This window comes from Delphinapterus leucas, chromosome 3 (genome assembly GCF_059928025.1).
Source record: "Delphinapterus leucas isolate spDelLeu-1000000601 "Yukka" chromosome 3, BTC_Dleu_Yukka2, whole genome shotgun sequence".
Classification (NCBI taxonomy): domain Eukaryota; kingdom Metazoa; phylum Chordata; class Mammalia; order Artiodactyla; family Monodontidae; genus Delphinapterus; species Delphinapterus leucas.
In genome coordinates this window covers 55,488,053-55,500,896 of record NC_143131.1, presented here as the reverse complement: position 1 = coordinate 55,500,896, position 12,844 = coordinate 55,488,053, and the positions used below count along the sequence as shown (strand labels likewise).

Sequence of the window (12,844 nt, the reverse complement as noted above, 5' to 3'; positions counted from 1 at the left end):
CCCTAAACAGGATTGTCCCAGAGACTGCTACCAAAACATCTAAGAAATTAATATTTAATAAGAGCTAACATTTATTAAGCACATACTAAATTCCAAGTGTTGTTTTAAGTATTCTACATATTTTAATTCATTTAATCCAATGAGAACAGTTGAGGAAAATAAGGCTCACACAAAAGATAACTGACTTGCCCAAGGTCACACAACTACAAATGGCAAGGCCAGAATTTAAACTCTGGTGACAGCGTGCCTGAGACTCTGTTCTTAACTACCAAGATATTTGACAAAGATAAAAGAGAAAAAAGGACTGACTATGGGAGAATAGTTGGCTATTTTTCTAATTATAAATTGTTCTAGCAAATATAGAGTTGGAAATTTATGATGTGACTAAAGAAACAAAATTACTATCTCAAAATTTAAAGGAGAACAAAAAGGCTTCAAAGGCAGGTAGCGCTGGCTGGGATGGTGGGTTAAACATGGAACTGTGGTTGCCAGCGATTTGCGTCTTTTAACGTGTACCAAGCCAACACATTAAGCCTCATTACCTCAGTCAGATTGAATTACATTTTATAGTTTAATAAAATGTGAAGTTAGACCATGAAGTGCAGTCATCAGCTCAAAGTGCTGATGTGTTCTCTGGCAAAGGATCAACTGGACAGACCTGATTCCCAATCTTCCCCACTGATGCAGGTGATCAGATCATGATACTTCGGCCAAAGTGCCAAATGCTTCTTTTTCTGCATCTTTTCTCAAGGTGGTTATGTTAGAAGTAAAATAGACAAATCATATTTTTATCTTTTATCGTTATTTCTCTTTACCTTTTGATAAGAAGGCCACGAGTAGAGAGACTGCTGGAAAAGTGTAGCCCAAGATTGTGAAGACTCTAACACGAGACAGAGCCTTGCTTAGATTGACTCCAGTGTCAATAGACTAGAGACCATTAAGCGTGCTCTTGGGGTTTTTAGAAAGATCCTGGTACTTTGGTAATTAGATCCTATTAGCTGAGCTGCAGGAAGAACTTGCCTCATGCCCAAGTTGTTTTGTTTGTTTTGTTTTTTAACCTTTATTTTTATACAGGAAGAGGAGGGTGTTACAGTGAGGTTTCAGAGCATGTATGTTGAACTGATGCTGTAAAGGTCCCTCAAAGTAAAATAAAGATAGAATGTCAGAAGAGAGGAGGAGGTAAGAATGGCTTATGCCCTCAAGTCTCTTTCTATTTTCTCTCTAGTCAGTTACTCCATGAATAAACAGAAAGAGTCAGCAGGCTTCTCTTACAGCAGTGGTTCACAGAATGTGGTCCTTGGTCTATCAACATCAGCAACACCTGGAAGTTTGTCAGAACTGCAAATTCTCAGGTCTACTAAATCAGAAACTCTGGGGGTGGGTCTCAGCAATCTGTGGTTCAACAAGCCCTCCAGGTGACTCTGATGCACACGCTAATTTGAGAGCCAGTAGCTCAGGTTACTCCTAAGCGTTTCCCATCTGTTGATAATTAATAGTCAACAATTAATATTTTGGAAGCAAATAACTGATGTTAACCCAAATGCACAAAAATAGAAGATTTTGTCATTATGAGTTGTCTCCTGATTCATGGAGCTGTGTCAGATCCTCACCTTAAGTCCAATTTAATGACCTAACTCAGGTATCACATCCAGGGTTGGGAGTGACAGGAAATAAAAGCCAATATTTCCTCACCTAAAAAGACCATTTGAAAAATAAATATTTTTACAGACGGTATTTGTACCCTTGTCCAATTATTTACTTAAAACATACTCTTAGAAATGGACTTTCTGAGATGAAGACCACAATTATTTAAAATTGTAATCTGTTTTGCTAAATCCCCCTTGAGAATATTGTGATAATCTACACCCTCATCTCATGGGTGCAACATCATTGCTTGGTACAATTTTTCCTATTTTTCCCAATTTAATTGGCAAAAAAATACAGTATTTTAAATTTGTTTCTGTCTGATTATCAGTGAGATTAATTTATCAGATGGATTTACTTGTCACCCGTATTTCTTCTCTGAATAGCTTTTCTTTACTCTTTTTTTTTGCTTTCTCACTTAGCGTCTTAGAATACACTGATACTGATAGATTTCCTATTGTATCCCAGGGATAAATACCAGCTAGGCATGATACATATGCACACGAACACACACATTCACACACTCACATGCACATGCTGGATTCAATTGACTAGTGTTTTTAGTATTTTTTATCTACCTTTATAAGAGTAATGGGACTAGGTATTTCCTTCTTAAATTTGTCTCATCTGATTTTGAAAGCAAGATTATACTACCCTTACAAAATAAGTTGGGCATTTTTCCTTTTTTTTTAATGCTCTTAACAAGTTTTATAGTATTTGGATTATCTATTTCTTTACGTTTTGTAAAAGTTGCCTGAAAATTTGTCTGGGTAGGTGGGTGTTTTTTGTGAGAAAACTATTTTTGCTATAATTTCAAACTTTGATAGTTACTGATCTACTGAGATTGTCTACTTATTCTTGAGTCAATTTTGATAATTCATATTTTCTAGAAGAATATTTTATAAATATAGATGCAAAAACATGAATAAAATCTGATTAATTACAATAGAGAAATTCAAAGGCTACTGAGGTCTCCACAATTTAATAGTCTGATTTTTAAAAAATCTTTTTATTTTGAAATAATTTTAGACTTATAGAATAGTTGCAAAAATAGTACAGAATTCCCATCTTTCTCTAGTGTTAACATCCTATGTAGCCACAGTAACATTACAAAAACCAGGAAATTAACACTGCTGTAATACTATTAACTAAACTATAGACTTCATTCAGATTTCACCAGTTTTTTCACTAATCCTGTTCCAGGATCCAATTCAGGATCCTGATCATTGTACTTAATTGTCATGTTTCTTCCAGTTTGTGATAGTTCCTTGGTTTCTCCTTGTCTTGTATGAACTTGACACTTTTGCAGAGTACTGGACAGGTATCTTGTAGAATAGCCTTCAGTTTGGCTTTCTCTGACATTTTCTCAGAATGGATTAAGGTTATGTATTGGGTTGGCCAAAAAGGTCATCTGGGTTTATCATAAGATGTTACGGAAAAACCCGAATGACCTTTTTGGGCAACCCAACATATTGGGAAGAACACCCGAGAGATTTGCCCTTCACAGCGTATCCTATCAGGGTTTAAGTGATGTCAGTAAGTCTTACTATTGATGATGTTAACTGTTCTCATTTGGTTAAGGTATTATCTGCCAGGTTTCTCCACTGTATCTTGAGGGAGGTGATACTTTGAGGTTATACAATGTCCTGTTACTCTTAAACTTTTACTCACTAATTTTAGCAATCATTGGTGGATCGTACCTGTAACAACTACTATGGTATTCTATGGTGATTTTCTGTTTTCCTCATTTCTTCTATATTTATTAATTGGACTTCTTTGGCAAGGAAGAGTAGTCCTTTCTTCATCCTTATTCATTCAATTATTTATTTATACCATCACAAACTTATAGATATTTAATTATCCTTTCCTAATTCTGAAATCAACCACTTCTCCAAGTAGCCTTGGTTACTTTTATTGGAAATGGTATTTTGAAACTAAGATCTGAGCATGGATATTTTAATCTTATTTTATATTATCTGTCTTTTAGAAAGTGAGTTAAATTCATTTATATTTTGTTATGGAGACTGACATATTTAGAGTAACTTCTATCACCTTTTAAAAAATAAGTTTCTGTTTACTATGCATTTTATTTCATTTTTTTACATCTGTCCTACCTTCTATTAACTTGATGAAATTTACTTTATTCTCTATGTTTTTTCTTCCACTGACTTGGAAGCTGCAGAGTGTATTATGTATTTAGTTATGACCATTAAATTTTTATTGTAAGTATTTATCTAAACATTTTTCTAGCAAAGTCCAATGTTATTCAGTATTCCTAGGCCCCTCCTATACAAGGCATCTATCCATGGCATCTACACACTGAATCCTCTTCATCTCTAATAACTGCTCTAATTTTACTTCAACATTTAAAAAACTTTTTATTTGAGTATACATATAACATGTGTACAATTGGATTAATTTTCCTAAAATGGACAATTAAACACACTGTATAAAATGCATGCAGATCAAGAAACAGAATATTATCAGTACTCACAGAAGTCCTCACTAATCCGCTCATCCTGGAATCACAGCCTCCCCCTAACCCCTTCCTGCATAACCATTACTTGACTTTTAGCAGTATAGATTTGTTTTACCTTATTTTGTACTTTTATGTAAATGAGTTTTTGTAGCATTTACTCTTTCATTTTTAGCTTCTTTCATTCAATATTATTTTTGTGAGATTATATTTTTGCATATAGTAAGTAGTTTAGTCTTACTGCTATATACTATTTTGTTGTGTGAATATAAAACTTATTTATACATTCTCCTGTTAATAGGCATTTGAATAGTTTCCAGTCTTGGGCTACTTCTGCTGCCTTTGCATGAACATGTACAGAAGTCTGAAGCCTGCATGACTTTTTCTCCCATTTTAGGTGATCTGTGACTTCTGTCTCAATCCTTTTAGAACTATTTGCCTTTGAATTTCAAAATGTCATAAGAAATTGTTGACAGCATTCCAATAATTTCACCTAGTAATTATTTTTACTCTGCACAGTTTCTTTTAATTCAATTACAGTTTTTTCTTTTGTATTTTTAACTTATTTTTAAGTACTTCATTCACTCATTATTCATATGCAGGATCTCTGTTTTTGCATTTTATGTCTATTACTTTCTCTTTTATTATTTCCAGCTTTCTGCCCTTCCCCTCTGCATGCTTTAGAATTTCCTCCAATTCATCTTTCAGGCTACAGATTTATCTTTCTGCAGTTTTGATTCTTTTCTCTATATCTAGATCTCTGTCTCTTTGACTTACACTACCATTAAAAATTTGAAATAACTTATTTGTTTTTATAACGAAGCTGGTACTTTTTAATTTCCAGTCTCTTATTTCATCTCTTCTCTTTTTTTCTTAGTTCATGTTTTTCTCTTTTTTTATATATTTCCTTTAAAATGAAAATATTTATTATCTACTTTTTTTTCAGTTTCCCAGAATAAATATTTTCTAAAACGATGTTCTTTCTCGGAAGGTAGTATTTATTTTCCTTTTTTATTACAGATGTTTTTCAGAAGTCTCGTTTATCCCTTTGCTTGAGTTAAAGAGACAAGGCTATCTATAACTGTCATTTTTAAATAAACAAACAATAAATAGTATAGATGGAGTCTTGTATTTCCTCTCATTGTACTTGGGTGAATTTCCTGTCTCTCCTTTGAATCTAGGCTGAATGCCTGACTGGACAAACTAATGTCATCTGTTCAGCCATTTAAGTCATTCAGAAGTCTTCTGCTGAGCAGACAGTTGGGATTATGAATGCTTACGATTAAAAAAATGTTTAATCATAAGCTTTTCCTACATATGTTTGAAACTAGTTCATCAAGTTCCAGTTCCACTGAGTTGGGAGAATATTCTGGTTTATTCAGTAGGCTCTAGTTACTAGCCATACTGGTTCAAATTCAACATCAAGAAATTCCCACTACTATGTCCTTTTTGTTTGGTGAAAGGGCATATATTTTTTTCTTCATCACCAGTTTCTTCCCTTCACATACTACCATCCACTTTATATGTACAGCAGAAATAGCTCCAAGTGAGGTGAGTTCCATCTCTTCAATGATCCATATTCTAGACACTACTTCTCCAGATTACCACTGCTAATAAACTTCTGAGTCAAAGAAGCCCCAGGGAAAACATCCCTTGCTTTCCTCAAGGGATCTATGACTTCTAAACACAGCACACAGATGGTTTCCAACTTCAGTGGTTTCTCCCAACTCTTTCAGTCTTTGTCCTTTCAAACTAAGGGATATTTAGAAGAATGCTTCAGAAAGATCTATTCTTATTTGTTGCAATTCATACTCCCTCATCATTCTCTCAGTTGTGTGGTAGCTCACTGGATCATTTTCTGCTATGTTTCAAAGGTCATTTTTTTCTCTTAGAAATGTCAGAAATTTTAGAGTACCAGGTTGACACTATTACAAAGATTAAATGCTGGTATAATTTTTTTATGTTTCCCTCTTCGTAGTCTTTGAGTCAGTTTTGATGATTAGAAGGGAAGGACTGTTAAAACTGCTTTCACTTCCATCTTCTACTAAACCCTTGTATTTTCAGTATTAGATGTTGTATATCTTTTCTGTTTTTCTTAATGAATCCTGTATGGACCTAAGCCTTATAGGGTATAATATCTTGGGACAATTCACCACTTTCTTTATCTGTTTAATAAGTGTGGTTTTTCATAAATTAGGTTTAATACATATGGAGCTTAACTGTGGTTATGGCAACATACTTCCCAATTTGCTCACTTTTTTCTTTCCCTCTTTGATTTTTAATGAGGCAATTATACTCTTTTTCACATATGCAGAATTCTTCTGCTGGGAATAATATTGCGACTTACTTTGCCAATAAAATTTCTGTTGCAGCAATATGGCAGGAAGTAAAGTGTTTTTTCCATAAGAATTCAGTTTTAGTTCATTTCTTGAAGGTTTCCACTGCATAAATCGAATACACTGTAATTTATATATGAATAAGAAAGCTTCTGAAATCCAATCGCAAAAGATGATGAGAGCTACTTTAACAGTGCTTTCATACAATCACTTTGTTTAAAAAATTCCTTTGCATGGTAGAGTGGTATGGGGCTAGGGGAAATGCACAGGTGAAGTAAGTTATTAAAAATAGCATTTGTGATCTATAAACCTCTCGTTTCCACCCCTTTCACTTTCTTTTAAGATCAGATATGAATTGAGGGCTCTCAGTGCTCAGCATCATAAAGAAAAGAAAAGAATACAGAAGCAGTGGGGCTGCTCTACAGTATGTCCTTCTGCAAGGGTATCATCTCTTTGAATTATTAAATCTCTCATAAAAGTTTGTGAATATGGTCTTATAAAAGAATCTATGGTGTAGTAAGTCAAGACTGGATTAGGAATCAGGTGATATGGGTCTAGTACTGCCCTTGCCCTAAACCAGTTGTGTGACCTTGGGTGAGTCACTTTACTTCTCCAAGCATCTGCTTTTCAATCTGTAAAATAAGGGGGTAACATTAGGGGTCCCCAAGCTTCCTTCCTATTCTGACTCTGAAACACAAAGAGCCTCAGGTGTGCAATTACAAATGAGGGGTCTGCTGAAGCTCCTGAGCAGTCAAGCAGGCAGGGAGATAGAAATAGTTTCAGTAGCCGCTAGGATATGCTTAGATATTGTCCAACTAAATATTGTGGGAAAACACTTTGATCACTATGCAAATCACTAGAAACTCATTTAGTTAAATACGAGAATAGGCTTGACAATTTAAAACCAATTGTGACGGCAGTACTGCTGCCTCAGACACATGGCAGATATCACTCATCATGTCTGAGCATTGGCACTGAGCCCGTTCCTCCCACTCCCCCTCTCAACAGAGCATTCCAGAAACTGCCCCTGTCAGTGAGGGTCAGCATGTAAGATGTCACTGCTCTGCCATCCTAAACCCTAAAGAGTTACTCAATATCCACAGTAAGTTCCATTTTCAGAAACCTGAGGGAACTTGCAGTGCCCTACACTGCTTGCCAATTATTTACTGAGAAATGCCCTGCCATCTTCCTTGAAGAAACTTCACAACTGAAAATACTTGGAGAAAAACTTTGAGAAGAAATTTCTATGAAATATTCTTGGCTTATGGAATTTAGTTTATCTCTACTTTAGCTTTAGTTATAATTGATCCATTGTAAGAACATGATATTAATTCCTTTTCATGCAGATAAAGCTTGAAAAAAGTGAGCAAAGAGCTTTAGAATCTTGCCCTCTGGTAGAAGCGCTGCTAGAAACTTTCTACAGAGGTTTCCTGACCTGGAGCATCTCATTACAGTGAGAAAATACAGAATGACCTAATTTCAGGACTCACTAGCATACTCCCAGCAAAAGTACACTACGAGATCCTTGGAGAAAGAGTGCATTCTTAATTGCCATTTTCCATTTATATAACAAACAAATATTCAATGTCAAAAACTAAGAGAGGGAGGGAGGGAGAAAGGGAGGGGGAAAGAGAGAAATCTAAAGAGAAAGTTAAAATTGCCTATCATCCCACTATTTTTGAAAAACTGCCATTAAAAGTATTGATATGTAGGTATTTTTTAAACAAATCAATAATCGGAACATCTACCTGCTAAAAAGGCTCATTTTTTCTTAGCATTTCTCTGCTCTCAAGCACATTTCATGTGTTGGCTAAAGTTTTTTGAGGTAGAGAAGATTCTTTCTCACCTAACTGAATCCCTCAAACCATAAAACTGAGACACAGCTTTTAACACTCAGGTTTGTGTCCTTTGAATTGTCCATTAGAAACAAAGATATATTTTTATTGGGAATGGGACCCAGAAACTCGAATCAGAACTAAGGAAACGTCCAGATTCATCAGTCTCCAGTTTCCTTTTTAAGCATTGCCATCTGATTCTCTCCCTTCTCCACCCATCACTTTGTATAGGATGAACACTGTTTCAGTATTTCTCTGAAGCAGAATTATGCCATTGCCTGGAGCCCAGTGACAGTGACCTGATGTTTAAATCAGCGTTGTTGTAACAGTGAGCATGGAAGTGGAGGAGAATGAAGAAATAGACTGCACTTTACTACGTTTTCTAGTGCTTTTTAGCCTATTGGCCCACCTGCAGGAAGGATGGAACTTGAGGAATTATGCTTGTTTACATTAAGCAACTGTTCTAACTCATCAGCGGAGGAACATTTGGAAAGGTTCTCCTTTCCTTTGGAATGTTGGCCAGTCCTGCATCCTTCCCTCCACACGGTACGAAATGTGACCTGCTCACTAACTAGGATTTTTAGTATCCACGTGTTTTCTGAGGAGTGGCAATGTTCTTCTTACCTGTCAGGGATCTAAAACCATGTGACTGATATTCAAAGAGAACCAGAGGAAATTCCTCTTTTAGGAGAACACAACTGTCAGTGAGATAGTTAAAGAAGAAGGAACAGGGTGAGTAACATCCACTAATGGATGACCACATGCAGCCAGGACACATGTCCCATGTGAATGGGCAGAAGACTGCAGCAAGGTGCTTCTTTTCTCGCTTAAAACCCAATGACAAGGATGATGGGAGGACAGTTCTGGCAATGTTTCTACAAGAGCACGTGAAACCCCGAAACACCAGACCCAAATAAAAGAACTGCCAAACCCTAGAAAAAACCATAAGCACAGGGACTCCTAAAGCTTTCAGCAGGGCCAAAAAAGAAAAAGACTAAATCCACCAACTTGATTAAGTGAGCTATTCATCTTATGGACTGTGGTTCATAATTGTCATCCTATTACTTGGGAATCAAGGATGGATCCTGGTAGTGACCCAGTTAAAATTGAGGGGATAGAAAATTAAATTGTTGTGTCTGGTTTATCTTTTTTTTAAGTGAACAATGAAACAACTGCAAATCATATACTGCATACTTCATGTCTTGGATCAACAAGGGAGCTATGCCAAATGTCAGATTAAATATTCCACAGCTGAAGTGTTTGCATAACTTTTTGGTGGCTACCATTTAAAGAAAGAAAAACAGTGATGGGCCTTTAAAAAAAAATATTCCCTTAACTTGACATGCTCATGGTGTCCTGCCAGCAATTGCTCTCAACTTGGAAGGCGAGGCCACGCATATCTTGTCCCTCGAGGGACAGTGCCAGCTGGCAAGTGTGTCCCTGGGTTTCCATTTGCCCCAGGAGCGTGAAGCCCCACTGTGCGCCCTGAAGGCCACAGCTGCACTGCTGTACTGTTTAACCATCTCTGTTTTGGCTAAGAAGCAAGGCATTTCCAGAAAGAATCTCCTGGTTCCTGAAGTGTCCGTCATGTTTCAACAATGCGTTTGCAATGGCCTCATGCGTTTTCAGTCTGGGCTGGCTCTGTGGACCTGCCCAGGAAAGTGGAGGCAGGTCTCCTATTGAAACAAAATAATAGGTCTGGACAAATCAGCTTTATTGTCATTGGCTCTGGCATGGCCTGGATTAATTTTAGCTTTAAGTTTCTAAAGGATAGCTCAAGAGGTGACACTCTTCAATCTCAGGTTACTTGAGGGAAGAGAGGGAACTGACATATTTTAAGTGCCTACTAAGTGTCAAGGGCTTTGCATGTATGATCTCAATGACTTTTCCTAACCATCTAAGGAAGTAGTTGTTCCTCTATTCATTTTACCAATGAGGAAATGGAGGCACTGAGAGGGTCATACCCTTGCCCAAGGTCACATAGTTAAGAGCACAGGCTGTGAAGTCCAATTGCTTTGTTTTATCCCAGACCTGCCACTTACTCTCTGTGACCTGGGGCAAGTCACTTCACCTCTATTCTCCAACTTTCTCCTCTGGAAAATGAGAATACTAATAGGAATCCTCCATCGAGGACTAAATAATGTGTGTAAAGTGATCAATACCTAAGCTGGTCAATACATTCAGCCCTTGTTACATGACAGTGCAGAGAATTCAACTCACTGCAGCTCCCTTCCCTGCTGGTGCTAATGCCACCTGCTCACCAGTTTTGCTGACCAATGCCACTCTTCTCCATGGGGAAGGCTTAAGTCAACACTGATATTCAAGACCCAAAGCTGAAGGCAGATTTAACGTCCTTGTTTTAAAATTATTTTCTCTATTGAGGCAAACAAGGTCTGCAGCTCTGGCTCAGGCTCAGGCTCCTATAAGAGAAGCTCTTTCTGAAAAGGAACCAGAAAGAGAGGAGAAATGGTGGGAAGTATAGAGGCTGGAGGGCTCTATTGTCTCATCGTCCAGGCCAGGCGCTTGGATTCAGAACTAAAAGCTGAAAAATTACCATGTGATATGTTTTCTCATGACAGCTGATGTCTAGTGTATTCACTGCAGCCAAAATCAGAGCTAAACTGGTGATGCTAACTGACATCAACCATCACAGGGCCTGTCAGCCTGGCCCTCAAGCCCTGCCTGGGAGCTTCCTGGGTGCCAGGCTCTTTGCTGGGCCTTGGGATGCAAAGATGGGTAAGACATGGTCCCTGTCCTTGCAGAGCTCAGACAAGTGATCAAATGAGCCTAAACAACACAGGGACCTTGCTTTCCAGCAAGGCTGTTTAAAAATCTAGATCCTCTGAAATCCATTCAGAAAGAAACACATACTTCATTAGCTGTCTGTAACCAGAAATTTCTGGAGCTTTGTGAAGAAGCTTAGGTAACTTTCTTTAATAATCCTCAGTGAAAAATCAAAATCCACAAGTAGGAGGGAGGCCCATAATGCAACCAACTCAGTTAATCACTTGGAAGTTTTTCCAGTCTTGCAAGAATTTCTTGGGCACCAGTTGCCCCAATAACTACCCCCAGGGACTTGGAATCAGAAGACCTAAATATAAGTTCCAGTCTCACCACTCACAAGCTGTATGATTTTAGCCAAAATCACTCAACCTATCTGAGTCATATATTTTTATCTGTAAAATGGGGAAGATAAATAATATTCAGACTACAGGTTTATTATCAGAGAGTAAATAGATTAATGTCTTTGAAAGCCTTCTTATGCAGTAAAAACTTGTAAATACTTGTTCTTGTTACTTCCATTCATACTTTCTCTTGCATTCATCTTGGAATCATTTGTATCGTATGACTTCTAGATTCTAAGTTTCTTGCTTTATAGTTTGATGTTTGTGAATATTTCAATAAAGAAAAGGTGGGAAAGAATAGCATCAGTGAGCAATTTTTCAATACCACCTCCATGAAGGACAATAGGTAAAAAGTGGGCATCTCCCACTATTTTATTTTTAAACAATTATTTGTGAATTATTTACTTTACGTCAGGTATTGTGTTAAATACTGTGTGTGTGTGTATGTGTATGTAAAATCCCACAACATTCTCATTCTCACAACAAACTCCTCAGGATATCATGATTTCCATTTTACAAATAAAGAAACTATGGTTTCAAAAGCCTAAGCAACATCCTCAAGGTCAGAAATCTAGAACCAATTGAACTGGGATGTGAATTTCTATCTGCCTAACTCCAAAGTATGGGTTCTAAACTATCCTATATCTGAAGTGATGATAATAATAATCTGAAATGGGAAAGGGGTGACTAATAATGATGTCCACTTATTATGTTTATAGGAAACTGAAATGTGATCATTTACGACTATCTTTGTGGGTTGGATAATAATTATAAATATGTACCCGTGGATAGAAATTTATGAGTTATGATCTAAGCAAAAGATGGGTGAAAAATATAAAAGACTATGTAAATATGTGGTGCTTTTATACAAGCCTCTTCTTTAGCAGGACCTCTATTTTCCCTGAACTGATCTTGAGGGTCTTATATCATTATTGACTCCTTAGCTAGAAATAATCTGATCAACTCTGAATTCCCAGAGCCTGTTAGAATACTTTTTATGACTAACATTCCTGCCTCTGGACATCTGCACTTGCTGTTTTCCCTGCCTTCAACATTATCCTCCAAGAAACCTGTTAAGCTCATCTGCTCACTTCATGGAAGTGTCTGTTCAAATGTCCCTTATGAGACTGACCCTCCAGTCACATGACTTGACTAGGTCTTTTCTCATCACATTGTACAAAATAGCCAAGTCTCCCTCACCACAATTTTTCCATTGCCTTACTTTATTTTTCTTCAAAGCACTTCCTACCACTGAATATATTATTTAATATTTATGTATTTGTTTATTGACTGCTTCCATGACTCACATAAAAGCTCTGTAAGAACAGGGAATTTTTTGTTTGTTTATTGCTGCCCCAAATCTAGCACTTGGCACATAGCAGATGCTGAATATATGTCTGTTAAACAAATGAATGAATGAATGAAGAA

The 12,844-nt window shown here is 36.9% G+C and overlaps 1 long non-coding RNA gene across 3 annotated transcripts in view; it reads right to left on the bottom strand.

Annotated features, from left to right (window-relative positions):
• The window catches only part of LOC149749564 (uncharacterized), a 261,984-nt gene that overhangs the window by 102,677 nt on the left and 146,463 nt on the right, over nucleotides 1-12,844 (bottom strand). The window lies entirely within an intron of this gene.